Source organism: Halichoerus grypus, chromosome 1 (assembly GCF_964656455.1).
Source record: "Halichoerus grypus chromosome 1, mHalGry1.hap1.1, whole genome shotgun sequence".
NCBI lineage: Eukaryota > Metazoa > Chordata > Mammalia > Carnivora > Phocidae > Halichoerus > Halichoerus grypus.
This window is the reverse complement of record NC_135712.1, coordinates 88,270,464-88,284,963: the sequence shown is the minus strand read 5'-3', so window position 1 is coordinate 88,284,963 and position 14,500 is coordinate 88,270,464. Positions and strand designations below refer to the sequence as shown.

At 35.8% G+C, this 14,500-nt stretch overlaps 1 long non-coding RNA gene across 6 annotated transcripts in view; it reads right to left on the bottom strand.

Annotated features, from left to right (window-relative positions):
* Positions 1-14,500, bottom strand: part of LOC118538154 (uncharacterized) — a 503,038-nt gene that overhangs the window by 193,797 nt on the left and 294,741 nt on the right. For 2 of the 6 annotated variants that reach the window (XR_013446429.1, XR_013446432.1), the window contains one exon: positions 1,058-1,237. The exons of the other annotated variants lie outside the window; for them this stretch is intronic. This is a non-coding gene — a long non-coding RNA (uncharacterized LOC118538154). The remainder of the gene's footprint in view (positions 1-1,057; positions 1,238-14,500) is intronic. 6 annotated transcript variants of the gene reach the window in all.

The following is a 14,500-nucleotide window of genomic DNA, read 5'->3' as shown; positions in this document are numbered from 1 at the left end:
TTGATGCTCTGTCCAATACTTCATCTGCTAGAATGCACATGATTATTTCTCAGACAATGAGGATTTTCTGTAATCTTCATTTTATGGGTAAAAAATACAGAAAAATGTCTTTCCCGCAATTTCATCATTCATTCATTCCTCCATTCAACAAAAAACTGCTGTGAAGCAGTTGCATAGAAAGGAGGAAGTGATCCAATTGCTCTCTGTTTAATGTTCATTCCTTTGCCTCAAACTACATTTCTTGTTATTCTTTCATTGTTTCTGAAATTGAAATATCTGAGCCATGCTCCTGGGAAGGGAACCAAGGACAGTGCTGATTTCACAAAAATGGAAATTTCTGGATACAAAGCAAGCGACACTGTATATAGGGTTTAAAAGTTTAATAAGGTCAGATAGAAAGATATTATGATGCTGTATATTACTAGTATTAATATTCAGCCATTATTGGAAGAATAGAATTCTCTTTCTATTCAGCATTAAGATTTTAATTAATTTTATTGATGCATGAAAAGATTTTACTAATAATATATAATCCTCAAAAATTATATTTAGAGATTTTTGCTTTCTTTTCATGACTTTTAAATCATCAAACTGTGTCTTTTTTTTTCCTAAGTAATAATTTTCTATATTACGGCTGTCTTCCCTATGAAAAGTTCTCATTAAAAAATAGATTTAGAAAATTGTGGTATTTGGAGTTCTATTATCACCTCACTCACTGGAATTCTGTAACATAGTTGCCTAACAGAATTTGGCTGATTGCTCAAACACCAGATCAAGTAAACGGAAAATAAAAACAGTAGACATAGTCTGATTTTCTTCTATATGGGCTTTCCAAATGTCATGCCATGAGTGAGACCACTTTGTAAAAGCAGCATAAGAAACTGTGTCTCTAAAATGCAAAATGGATCAAAGACAAGAGGAATCATTAGTGAAAATTCTCCCCTGGAGGAAAAGGAGTGGGTGGGCTTGAATAAATAAATGGGGGCAGAGCCAGGGCATGGGAGACTTAAGAAAACGTTCTCCCAAACCTACACATTAACAGATAGACAGATCATACCTTGCCTCCTAAAGGCCTAGAGAATTTCAAAAGAGACAATCTCATGAAGACGTCTGTAGGACTGCAGCCCCTACTCAGGCGCCTCATGAAGTCCACAAACGGAGTCTGAAATAATGTATTTTCCTTGCGCCTGGACTTGATGGGGAGAATCCCTGGGGCAAGAGAAGATGCTCTTGTACCCTGTAATCCAGAATAATATAAGGGGGAAAACAGAGTGTAATATACACATATTCTATAGTTCTATAATTAATAAACTACGTCCACAAAAGTAAAAACCCTCATTAGATATTTTTAAAAAAGGCAGTACCAAATAGCTTCTCTTCTTATACCTTAACACACTGAAGTTAGGCTCCTATTTCTGACTACTCATTAAAACATCTCTGACAAAGTTCATCAATGATTTCTTAATTAATTAATACAGTGGATTACTTCTAACTTCACTTTATTTATAATTATCTGGTGGCCTCTGACATTAATGTCCCTTCCTTCCTCTGAAAACTCTCCCTCAGTTTTTGAGTTAGCAGTCTCCCCCTAATAATTTTCTAATTATTTCTTCAAAGTCACCTTTGTGGACTTACTTCTCCCAGCTCCTTCTTAAATGGTGGTGGATCCAAGGATCCTGTTCTTGTCTATTTCATTCTCACTTTGCACAATCGTGGATGATAGCAACCAAACTTAGAGGTTCAATCAGTACATGCTGAAGATACCCAAGTCAGTGAGTTCAAGCCTGGAGTGCAGAGTCCCCGTGAGGAACTAGTCCCTGGGTATTGCTATCTGAATGTCCTCTAGGCAGGTCAAAAGGGGCATATCAAACTAGCCTACTTCTCTCCTTTACTCCTTAGCTCAGTTACTACCATAGGTTCACCAGGTTTCTAAGCTAGGAATCTGGGTGTCTGTCTTGAATTTATTCTTTTATTCATTCCACCCACTACATTGTATCCACTGCCAACTCCTATAGATTCTAATTACATGTTTTGTGTAAGAATCTTCCCTCTGCATCTCCAATATTTGTGTGTTGGTTCAAATTTGCATCATCTTTCAGAGATTATTGTTCTGACTTCTTAACTCATGGTATCCCTTCCATTCCATCCTCCATCTGCACACTGCTGCTGATCTTATCTTCCTGATAATGTAGATCTGATCTTATGGCTGCCATGATTGAATACTTAACAATGGTTTCCATTGTCCATAGACCATCCACCAACAATTCTTGCTTTATATTTTGCCATGCGTTTCTCTTCAGATGCCTATAACTAGTGGTAAGCCTAGCTAATTACAGCTATTGTGATGTACCATGTTGTTTCATAACCCCCGTGCATCTGTCCATTGAACAAACAATGCCCACCCTTTCTACTTGCTTAGCTCCCTGGCATTGTTTAACATGTTTTCAAAGATCTATTGGGAAAAATTATGTAATTCCTTTGTGTGTCCCTGCTATCCTAAGACTAATTCCAGAATTTTAAATTCCCAAACAAGCAAGTATCAGCATCCAAGTACACCAGTTTGCATTTTACACAATCTGTTTCCAAGGCAACTAAATGCTTAAGATGGCAAATCTCATCTCAGCTATGTGGTTGGCCATCTTTGCTCATTTATATGCTAATCCAAATGGAAAGCAATATGATGTAATGATGATGGTTATTCCAGAAGACTGTGTGCCTAATACCTTTTTAACACATAATTTAATATTGTAATTCAGGGACCAGCAATAAAACTTGATGCCTTCTGTTGTTTTGCAAATCTGTTGATTATTTCCTTCAGGAAATAGTGTCAAACGTTTACTTCTCACTTGAAGGGGCAGCAAGATCTTAAAATCTGTTCTGGCTCATTGGGTTTCTTAGTTATACACACAAATGTTGGAGTAAGTTAAATGACTGTGTAAAACAACAAGAAAAAAAATGAATGATGGGATATAATGTGGAATTCTGTCCACTCACCATAGAGCATAGTATTCATAAGTAAAAGAAGTTTCTTTAATTATAAGGCTTCCTAAAAGAGTAATTATTTTCGTTTTAAAGAATGCTTTAATAAAAATCCATGATCAAAACATTTAACTAGTAACTTTTTACAGCACTAATGGGGTAATATTTTTACTAAATTACTTTATAAACATTAGATTGATTTTAAAACCCTGCCTATGCAGATAGTGAATTTCATTATCCCCCTTTTACAAATAGAGACTACATATTAAAAACTTCAAGTTCCTACAGATATCAGTTACTCATTTGGATGAAAACCAAAGATTTCTTTATTTTTTGGGTTAATATGTGTTTCATAGAGTAGAGCTAATATGAACAAATGTGCCATTATATTTCAGCATTTCTGACTTCCACTCTGCCAAAATTTCATATACTTTAAGTGGGGAGCATTCTAAATTTAAAAGATATCCTGTTCTCTAGACACACTCACATCAACATTACTTGAGATGATTTTTAAAAGTGTCTGGAACGTCATCCATATAGAGCAGCCATGGCACAAAGATAGGACCACTTAGCCATCCCATTTGTGAAGCACCTATTTTATATTACCCTGTTCTTAACTGTAATTTGCCTATGCAACTTAAGTATAAATGACTGAGGTCAAGGACTGTGTCTCATATGTCTTGGTATTCCCAAAACTACTAGCATAAAACCTGCACACAGCAGGCCAAGACTAAATGTTTATTAATTTATTGCCTGAGATACAGAAATAATTGGAATAATATGGCTTTGTTTTGAAAGAGATGAACTTTAATAATTGAAGGAGAAAAAGAAGATGTTTAAATGGTTGGGATCTAGAAAGAAGAATTAGAAGTAAGAGCTACAATCTAGTGTACAGGGCTTATATTCCCCTTTGGGAGATCAAAGCCTGCATATGGCTAAAAAAGACAAAGTCACAGGATGCAAGGGACTCCTGAGTGGAAACTCATAACTAATCTTTGAAATTTTACACAGTGATTTTAAGAAGTAGTGGAACAGGAGCATAAGCAGGAAAACATGTGGAATGAAGGTGAAAGGATTCAAAAACTTCAATCCTAAAAGCCTAGTTCTCTGGATCCATGAGTATTGGTCACCTGAGACCATTCTGATCTGGTGTTTGGGGGTTGCTGCCTGGGATATTGCTGAGCACAGGACATCATAAAGAACTAGAAGGATCTTCCATACTTGAGAATCCTGGTATATTAATCAGCTAGGTAATTATCACTCAGAAAAAAATCTCAGGGTGTACAACAATGAGCATTTATTTCTTGCTTATATGGCTTTGGTTCAGCTAAAATGGCTTTACTTCATATTGTAGGTCTTCTGCTTCAGGCTGTGGATGTGTGAATCTGTTGGGATGTCTCTCACTTCTGGTCATACTTCTCAAATACAATAACTTTGAAACTTCAAACAATTTAATTGAGAGGCTGGTGATGTTAAGAACAAAAATTAGTCTGCAAATGTTATCCAAAAAATGATTTTTTTTTTTGCACCATTAATGCAAGCTCAAATCTTAATTATATTCATTTTATCCATGCCTGGTAGATGTGTCTGTAGTTTATACACTGAATGTTTTATAGTGTGTGTATTTTACCTACCATGTTTGCTGATAATGCAATGGATATAGAAGTCATGGGGATCCATAAGAAAAGTAGTAATTTAAGTCTAAAGACTCCTTGTGGGCAAGAACAGACCTTTCATTTTTGTATACCAATGTCTATAGGACTTCCCATGATGTAAAATCAAGTGACGGTTACATTAAGAATGCATGAATAATTGTAGTTTCACTTTTGCAAAAGCAAATTGGATAAAAACAGGGTAAATAATGCAATTTTCTATTGGGCTAGCTGCTTCTCACCAAGGTCAGTTGCTCAGTTGTCAGTCTTTAAAGTCTTTAATTGGAGGCCCAATATAATGTTTTGGGATACCGGGGAGGAGGGGTGGTAATATATATACTTTCTTATAATGTAATCTCAATGTTTTCAGGTATCATTAGTGTGCTTATTCATTTAACAAACATTTTTAGGCAGTTAATCTGTTCCAGGTACAGTTTAGGCACTTTCATAACTCTAGTGAAGAAAAGGTCAGGAAATATCTTTCTCAAGGAGCAGAAAGACAAGGGTTTGTTGTTGCTGTTGTTTAAATCAATAAAATAAACAAGAAATAGTTTAAAGGTATGGGTACTCTGATGAAAACTTAAAATAGGTTTATGTGCTGGAGCATGGCTGGGAAGTTATTTTTTTTTTTTTGGTGCAAAAAAAGTGCTTTTATTATAGCACAGGGACAGGACCCTTGGGCGGAAAGAGCTGCACTGTGATTGTGAGGAGCTATTGATTATATACTTTTAAGGTGGGGAGGGGGTAGAGATAAAGGAAGTCTCTAAAGGGATTTTCATAGGTTAAAGAAGACTTACAGGATCAGGAGGTCTGGCTATTGTCAAGCTAAGTAACTTTTGATCTCATGATTACAGAAAGTACCTTGAGAAGGTGACATTTGAGACCCAAGAGAAGGAGAGAGACATGTAAAAACTAGAGGAAACACATTTCAGGCAAAAAAAAAAAAAAAAAAAGGCACTTTGTGCAAAAGCTTTGAGATAGAAATTAGGTTAGCATGCTTAAGGAATAGAGAGAAGGCCAGAGTGGCTGGAGCATATTAGGAGAGAAAAAGTGTGGAACAAGATGTGATAAGAGACAAAGAATGTTTTGTTATTTAGAGTTTTACACAGTTGGATAAGTTTAAATTGTATTGTGTGACAAGAGGATATTTGAACAGGGGGATGATTTTGATTTGACTTCTATTTTTAAAAGATGATTAAGGTTGCTATTTAAGGAGTCAATCCTTTTTAAAAGGATAGTAGCAGTCTGAAGGGGAGATGATCATGACTTTGACTTGAGTGATTAGGGATAGGCAGAGAGAGAAATGTATAGTCTCAGAATATGCCCTATAGGCTGACTCCACAAAATTTGCTGTTACAATTGATATGAGAATTAAATGAAAGAAAAAGAAAATCAAGACTAACTTTCGGATATGTGGCTTTAACAAGGGGGTAGATGGTAGTGGGGTTTACAGACACAGAGGCAACTTTAGCAATGAGAAGTTTAGACAAAATTCTTATGTTCATGTTGACATGTTTATCAGAATCCCATGTGGGAAATCACATGTAGGTGGTCTGATCTGCATTTCAGGAGAGGTCAGATCCAGAGCTAAAGTATCATCTACATACAGTTGTTATTAAAAGTCTTAAGATTGGGGGCACCTGGGTGGCTCAGTCCGTTAAGCATCTGACTCTTGATTTAGTCTCAGGTCATGATCTCAGGGTCTTGGGATCGAGTCTTGTGCTGGGCTCCACTCAAAGCAGGGAGTCTGCTTGACATTCTCTCTCTCCCTCTCCATTTGCACCCTCCCCCCGCCACTAGCTCTCTCTCTCCCCCCTCTCTCTTTCTTTAAAATAATAAATAAATAAATCTTTAAAAGTTACAAGATTAGATGACATCACCCAGGCAAAAATTTTACTTAGAAAATAAAAGCAATACAAAAATGAACCATAGTGTACTTCAATATTTGGGAGTTGAATAAAAGAAGAGGAGCTAGTAAAGAGATTTAAAAGAAATCAGTGAATTAGGAGGAACACAAGGAAAGTAGGGAGTCCCAAGACCCAAGAGAAAAAAGGGATTTCAAGAAAGAAAAAATATATCTACATATCAAATGCTGTCAAGATGTCAAGGTAGAAAAGAACAGAAACATGACTGTTCAAATTTGGGTCTCAGCAAGAAATAGATGATATATGCAAATTAAGGTATTCAAGAAGGTTTAATAAAAGGACTCTATGTAAAGGCATGTGCTGAGTATAAGGTACAAGGTATAGAAATATTCAAGTTTGTTTTTTTTGTTTTGTTTTGTTTTAACTGTCTTTAGGTTCAAAACAACCAGAGGATTCACAGAATCTGGAAGGTGTTTCCTATAGAGAGGACTACTGTAAGGGAAGTAGAACTGCTCGAGGAACACAATCAACTCAGAGGTCCTTGCAAAGAGGATGCTGAAGAATTAAATAACCCCACCAAACTCTCATATTGGCCTCTGGTCCTCTGCTGGTGTTCTTCATTGGCTAAATCCAACTGGAAAGAATAAGTTAAGAAATCTGACTACTAGCCACATTAGGTCAAACTCCCAGGGCACAGAATAGGGTAGAAAAGGGTGGAGAAATAATCTGGAAGGCCAAATGGAAGCTATGTGGCCCAATGACCACTAGATTTGGTAATATACACATTGTGGCTGACTTTCACTAGAAAAATGCTAGATTGCTTGGAACAGAAAATCAGTTAACATGAGTTGAGAGATTGTGAAGTGAGGATGTGGTGAAATGGACTCTGTAAGACCCATGGCTGTAGATGAAATCAGAGATATGGGAGATGTGAGGGGTTACTACAGTCAGGTGTTGGGTCTACTGAGAATTCTTGTTTTTGTTTTAGTAGAGAATATATGCCAAGAAGAATGATCTGATAGAAAACAACAGCAACAACAACAAAATAATTGAGAGACAGGGATAATGACAGAAGGAAAGATCTTAAGATCAGACGAAGTAAATCAAGAGAAGGGGAAAGTTTGGCTTATGATAGGAACAAAATAAACTTATACATACACACACAAAAAAGGAAGACAAGTATGTGAATGGACATGGCTAGGCTTATTCTTTGTAGAATGAGAAAATTAGGGAAATCCTATAATTACTGAATTTATTTTCTTAGTCATCAGCTGAGAGTAAAGTTTGCAGAGGAAGAGTGAGAAGAAGAAGAAGATTGAAAAATTTTCTGGATAATGGGAAAATGAACATAGTAGGGAAATGCAGTCAGTTTGCCTAGAAGTTGTGAGTACTGCCAGATACTTGACCCTAAATTTAAATTGAGGCAGTCAAGGAATGCATATGTTCCCCTTTAGAAACATTTACCATCTTAAACTGAGGCACAAAAGCAATAGAATGTTGTGTTTAAGTTTAGCTTGGCTGTTAGCATTCATGTTCAATAAAGGAGAAGCAATGAAGGTAAAGGGTTTTGCAGGAAGAATTAAATAAATCATAGATTCTAAGTTTATAAGGAGTGTCATGAAGACATAAACTTAATTACTGAGCATGAGAAAGATAGGTAATGCATTAGTGCTCTCCATGAGGTGGAAGGAGGGCTACAGAGGTATAATAAAGTATATGAACTAGAAGGTTAGAAGGTAGTAAGAAGGGAGGATAGTTGTAGGTTTTTTATTTGATCCATTTAGTGAAGATAGCCATGTGACCATGAAGTGATAAAAGAGAGAAGAAATGAAAGAACAGAAAGAGCAAGGTTCTGGAAGAATCATCCATGTGAGTGGCGAAGTTGCCAGAATGTTGATTACAGTGGTAGAAAGGCCAGCAGTGAGCAAGGGGAGGCAGTAGTAGATGAGAAACCTAAAATAAATGACTGTCAGGAGCCCTGGAGTTTGAAGAAGAAAGCAAAAAAGAAATTGTTTGAAAGAAGCAATAGGGAGCAGGGGTGCCTGGGTGGCATAGTCGGTTAAGCATCTGACTCTTGGTTTCAGCTCATGGCATGATCTCAGGGTCATGAGATGGGCTCGGCCTGGCATAGGGCACTGTGCTCAGGGTGGAGTTCGCTAAGACCACTCTCCCTCTCTCCCTTTCCCTCTGCCCCTCCCTGCTGCTCTTTCTCTAAAATAAATAAATAAATAAATAAATAAATAAATAAATAAATAAATAATAAAATTAAAAAACAGAAGAAGAAGAAGCAATAGGGAGCAAAGAGAATTTGTATCCCAAGGCCAGGACCTAAGGTAAGGCTGTGAAAGGGAAGACAAACAGCCTTCACTCGAGAGGATTTTACAGAGCTCAGCAGATTTCATTTGGAGCAGGTGGGAAAGCTTCAGATGTGCTGTTAAGGATATAGAGGTGTTTACGGGTAGTAGGGATCATCAGTCATAAGGAGGAAAACTCATGAAAGAGCAAGGGACTGAAATTTGATCAGCTAAACATATGCACAGAGCGGTATGGGATTGGGAGGAGTCGTCTTCAGGCTAGGGTTTTGGTATCAAGTGAAGGAAATAGCAATGTGAGGCATGAAGGGACTAATCCTGACAATCTCTTGGGGAAAGCTGGATCACCAACTTAAGTTGAATGTAAGGGGTCACAGACAACTTACACAACATTCTTAGGGATAAATGAGCTAACCTTAATATCAGGAACTCATTTTGGTGTCATGCTTAGTGCTATCTCACATAGAATATTGAATAGATCTTGAAAAAAATTCTCCACAATTAGGTCTAGGTTTCTCCAGGAGCAGTTCCATGTGGATCCAGACAAATACTCTACCTGATGCTCAAGAAATACTTTTTGAATGAGTGATACTTGTATGTGCTCTTCTGCTATGGCTTTCTAGTTGAAATTGGCTACCTGTAAGCCATTTGAAAGAGACATTTTGTCCAACTCTCTTTCTGTTTTTTCCAACTCTGTTTCTGATGCCTTCTGTCAATACTGACCAAGTACCCCCTTGTTGCCTAGCCTGCCACCATCACTCATGGTGGCTCCATAGCCCTGCCCCTGAGTTCTATGCAGGAATGGAGGGGATGACCTCCTCTTCAATTCTCCTGTTTTCAGACAGCCCTGCTTCCCTCAGGCTTCTCCAGGTCCTTCAACCTGCATACTGTAACATGTGACTGTAACTATGACCATATAGGAGTAGACAGGTGCTATATTTTCAGGCATGTCCTTCTCCCACTCTCCTCCCATCTATCTTTCTTCCTGGCTTTCCCTCTCAGCAGCCACTCTCTCTAGTGACATCCTTCCCTTGAGTATCAAATCACGTAAATATGTATTTTGGAAGTCAATTGCCCACCACATCTGCTTCTCAGTTAGATTCATCAAAGTTTATCATGGGGACTTACTTGATAAAGATGCCTAAAAAGAAAAAAAAAATGTCTGTCTCATTTGTCTAATGTTTCTCTTAATTTATTGTACGTGATGGCCCACAGAAAGAACTTATTGTTTTTAATTTTTTCTCAACTGCATGGCAAAGGTTTTATTAGGATTTGGGATATGTCAACTTATTTTCCCCAAAGTTATCATATCTTGAAGTTCTTATAGTGATGCTAATAATAAAGGTTGATGGGGAAAGAGGATGATTACATGGGCCCAATATTCTTAATTAACAACCAGATCTAGATAGCCCTGATTTGGTGGGAATTTTTAACTCTTCAGTAATTTAGTTCAAGTTTTAAGAAATTCATAGAAATGAGACACTTACACAATAAGTTACACAAATTAACATCATTTCTAAATTAAATAAAATAGAATCTGATGAAAACGAAACCTCAGACAACAACAAAATACTTTTATTATATTACATATGTAGAATTTCTATTGAAAAATAAAAATACCAGATATAGGTAATTTATACTTTGTTCTGAAATGAAAATTTTAATCCTCAGTGTTTCAGAATTATAATCATTATTAAATGCATATAAGACCTTTAATAATAAACAGAGAATATGAAAAGTTAGCAGCATCATTTCAATCTAATAATTCAATAAGGCTATGAGGAATATAAAATCTTACATATCTGGGCAAGTCATTTAACTTGTTATGCTTAAGGGTTTTTTTTCTCTATTTACATTTTAAGTTAATACTATTGACATATTCACAAGGTTGTTGAAAGGATGAATAATATAAAAATTGTGAAGCAGTTTAGAATATAAAGTGCTACATAAATGCTTGAAGATGGCTATCCTTCTGTAAAGAAAGCCTGAATTTCTATTTATTTCATCAATATTAAAATCAAACACTCTCATATTATGTGAATGTTATGAGAGAAAAATCAAATCCAAATTCTCTACACATAATGAAGAAATATTTGACACAAAATGAATTGTGACACAAAATTTACATATTTCAGCTCTTACCTGAACTTTTCATATTATCTAAAATCTTTGCCTACAATAAATGGCTACTTAGTCATCTAGAAAATCAAATTTAGTTGGGCCAAGTACTTTGTAATAAAGCTGTCCCATAAACTAAACTGTCCTCTGAAGAAACTATTCATGAAAAGAAACGTAAGTGTCAGTTGAAATACTATCCCTGGGGGAATAATTTAAACTTATCCAGAGAATTATTTTATTGATCTCTGCTAAAACCCTCAGTCAATTGACCCAGTGTGTGACCCTGGATGCATTCTTTAACTCTGAGCTTCAGCTGCTACAACGAGAAAAGCAAGGAGAATAATAACACCTGCCTTACAACTTCATAAGGTAATCATAATGTGATCAGATATGTGAGCATTTGTTAAACATACTTAATGCATGTTTATGTGTGAGGAAAAAAGATGCTGAGAAATGAAAATTGTCATTTTTTAAATTTGTTGAGTTTGACTTGAGGAAAAGCAAAATGTCTAGTCCGTGTACCACTTTCCTTGCTCCCTCTTTCCCGGGGCAAAAGTTCATGACATCATTTAATGAAGAAACATTTGAATTAGTCTTTATTTACTTTTGTTTTAGGAAAAAAAAAAAAACAGAAAGAGTTCATCTGTATACATATACATCTATAGTAAAACACTTATAACCCAGTGTGATTATTATGGTTTCATTGGTGGTATGTTGCAAACTACGTAAGTAGTGTACTCAGATTTTAACTAGTGTATCACTACATGTATCTCTGTTAACTGACCAAGGTAAATTTACTTTTTGGTATATATCTCAGCAGCCAGTTTAACTACTAAATATTTCCTGAGTAAGCCTTGTTTAGAAAATTTAATTTAAATCAATGTATTCAAACAACATAGGAGTAAAAAAAGAAACAGAATTATGATTCTGGGACTGTACAAGCAGAAGCAATGTCCGTTAAGTTTGGTGTATGTATGTATGCATGTTTGTGTGTGGGGGGGGTGGCATACCATAAATATATTATCGTATTTACGATATTTATGTATTTTTGTTTTTATAAAAATGGGATTATAGAGGCTGCTCTCTAACTTGTTTTTTTCATTTAACTGCCTCTATTATCTATCATCTATCTATCATCTATCTATTTATCTATCATCTATCTATCTATCATCATCATCTATCTATCATCTGTCTGTAATCTGTCTACCTATCTGCATGACCATCTTTCACAATTACCTTTCCCATATAAACTTCTACAGTGTGGTGGCATAAGAAACAGTAGAGCAGGGAATCTAGACATGCCAATTCTCAGAGCCAGGACAAGAAATGGGAATCTGAAAAATGTATCAGCAGATAGCAGGACCCTAACCAGCAAGCTCAAGATCACTGGAACATTGCATTCCATTGGAAAGAGTATGGTAAATCAAGAGTGAATCAGTCAGCAGTAGAAGATTTAGTTTTTGTTTACTAGAAAACAGAAAATTAAATGGAAACCAAATGATCAAAACTCAAGTCAGGTTATATACAGGGCAGAGTGGGGAAGAAAGATGTTGGGATTCTAGAACAAGGAAGAATCGTGACAAATAAAATCTTCATTCTTCTATTTCCTCAAATGTTTCAAACTCTTCCTCACTTCAAGGTTTTCACATCTGCTTTTCCCTCTGTCTGAATACTCTTCATGCCATTCTTTGGGTGACTCTTTCATATTCATCCTTTAGATACTTTCCTTAGAGAAGCCCTCCAGAACTCTATAAGCTAAATTAGGTCCTTTAACATGCTTTATATCAGTTAGCTTTCAATGCATAACAAAATACCCTGAATTTAGTAGCTTAACAAAAATCATTTGTTTAGCTCATGATTGTATGAGTCATTATTTGGGGCTGGGTTCAGCTGTGTTTATCTTCTGCTGGTATCAGCTGGGCTTATTCATGTCTCTGTGGTCAACCACTGGTTCTGCTAGCAACTGGCATTTTGGCTTGAAGCTGGCTGGTCCCAAATGGTGTCATTTACATATTTGGGGATTGACTGGCTGTGGAATAGGACATTTCAATTCCTCTTCATGGTCTCTCATTCTTTAGTAGGCAATTTGGGGGTCTGTCTCATGGTGCTCTCAAAATTCAGAAAAGTATTTTCTGTCTTTTGTGTTCATTTCTTCCGCTTTCTTGAGATATAATTGACACATAACATTGTGTACGATTAAAGAATACAACATAATGATTTTATATATTTGTATATTACAAAATGATCATCACAATAAGGTTAGTTGACAAATCCATCATTCACATAGTTACAATTCTGTGTGTGTGGTGAGAACTTTTAAAATCTACTTTCTTAGCAATTTTCAAACATGCAATACAGTTTTGTTAACTGTAGTCACCATGCTATACATTACATCCCCATAACTTATTCATTTTATAACTGGAAATTTTCATTCTTTGACCACCTTCACCCATTTTCCCCACCCCATACCTTCTGGCCCTGGCACTATAGATCTGTCTCTGTTTATAGGAGTTGTTTTTTGTTGTTGTTGTTTTTAATTCCACATATAAGTAAGATCATACAGTATTTGTTTTTCTCCATCTGACTTATTTCACTTAGGATAATGTCCTCAAGCTTCATCCATGTTGTAGCAAATGGCAGGATTTCCTTTATTATGGTTGAATAATATTCATATATATTATATTATTATAGGAATAATACATATTAATATTATACACATCATATTTAAATTATATATAAAATCACATTTTCTTAATCCATTCATCTGTTGGTGGACACTTAGTTTATTTCCATATCACAACTATTGTAAATAATGCTGTGATAAATGTAGGGATACCGAGCAAGCCTTGATGTACAAATATTTCTGAAATCTTTGCTTGCATCATATTAGTTAAATGCCAAAGTAAGGCATATGATCCACTTAGGTGAAAATTGACTCCATATCTTAATGGGAAGATCTGCAATGTTATATTCCAAGGGCATGAATTCAGGAAGAGGAAGTATTTGTGACCATTTTTACAATCTACTGAATACTTTCTCATAGATCCTAGAATTTTTCTTCATAGTATTAATGTTTATACTAACATATTTATTATAAATACTATTGTAAGTCACTTATTTTATTTTATATACATTATATATTACAGATTATAATATATATTACAAACTGTTTTGAACTCATCTATCTCTACTATTAATTTATAAGACTATAAATTTCAGGGGCGCCTGGGTGGCTCAGTTGGTTAAGCGACTGCCTTCGGCTCGGGTCATGATCCTGGAATCCCGGGATCGAGTCCCACATCAGGCTCCTTGCTCAGCGGGGGTCTGCTTCTCCCTCTGACCCTCTTCCCTCTCGTGCTCTCTGTCTCTCATTCTCTCTCTCAAATAAATAAATAAAATCTTTAAAAAAAAAAAAAAAAGACTATAAATTTCATATGGATAGAATTCATGTCTATGTTTTTCCAACACTTTATTTTAACTGCCAATCCCAGGGTCTGCCTGATATCAGGCCCTTTGTACTTAGCTATTGAATGGATGCAAGATTGAATCCAAACTGGCACATAAAATTAGGGTT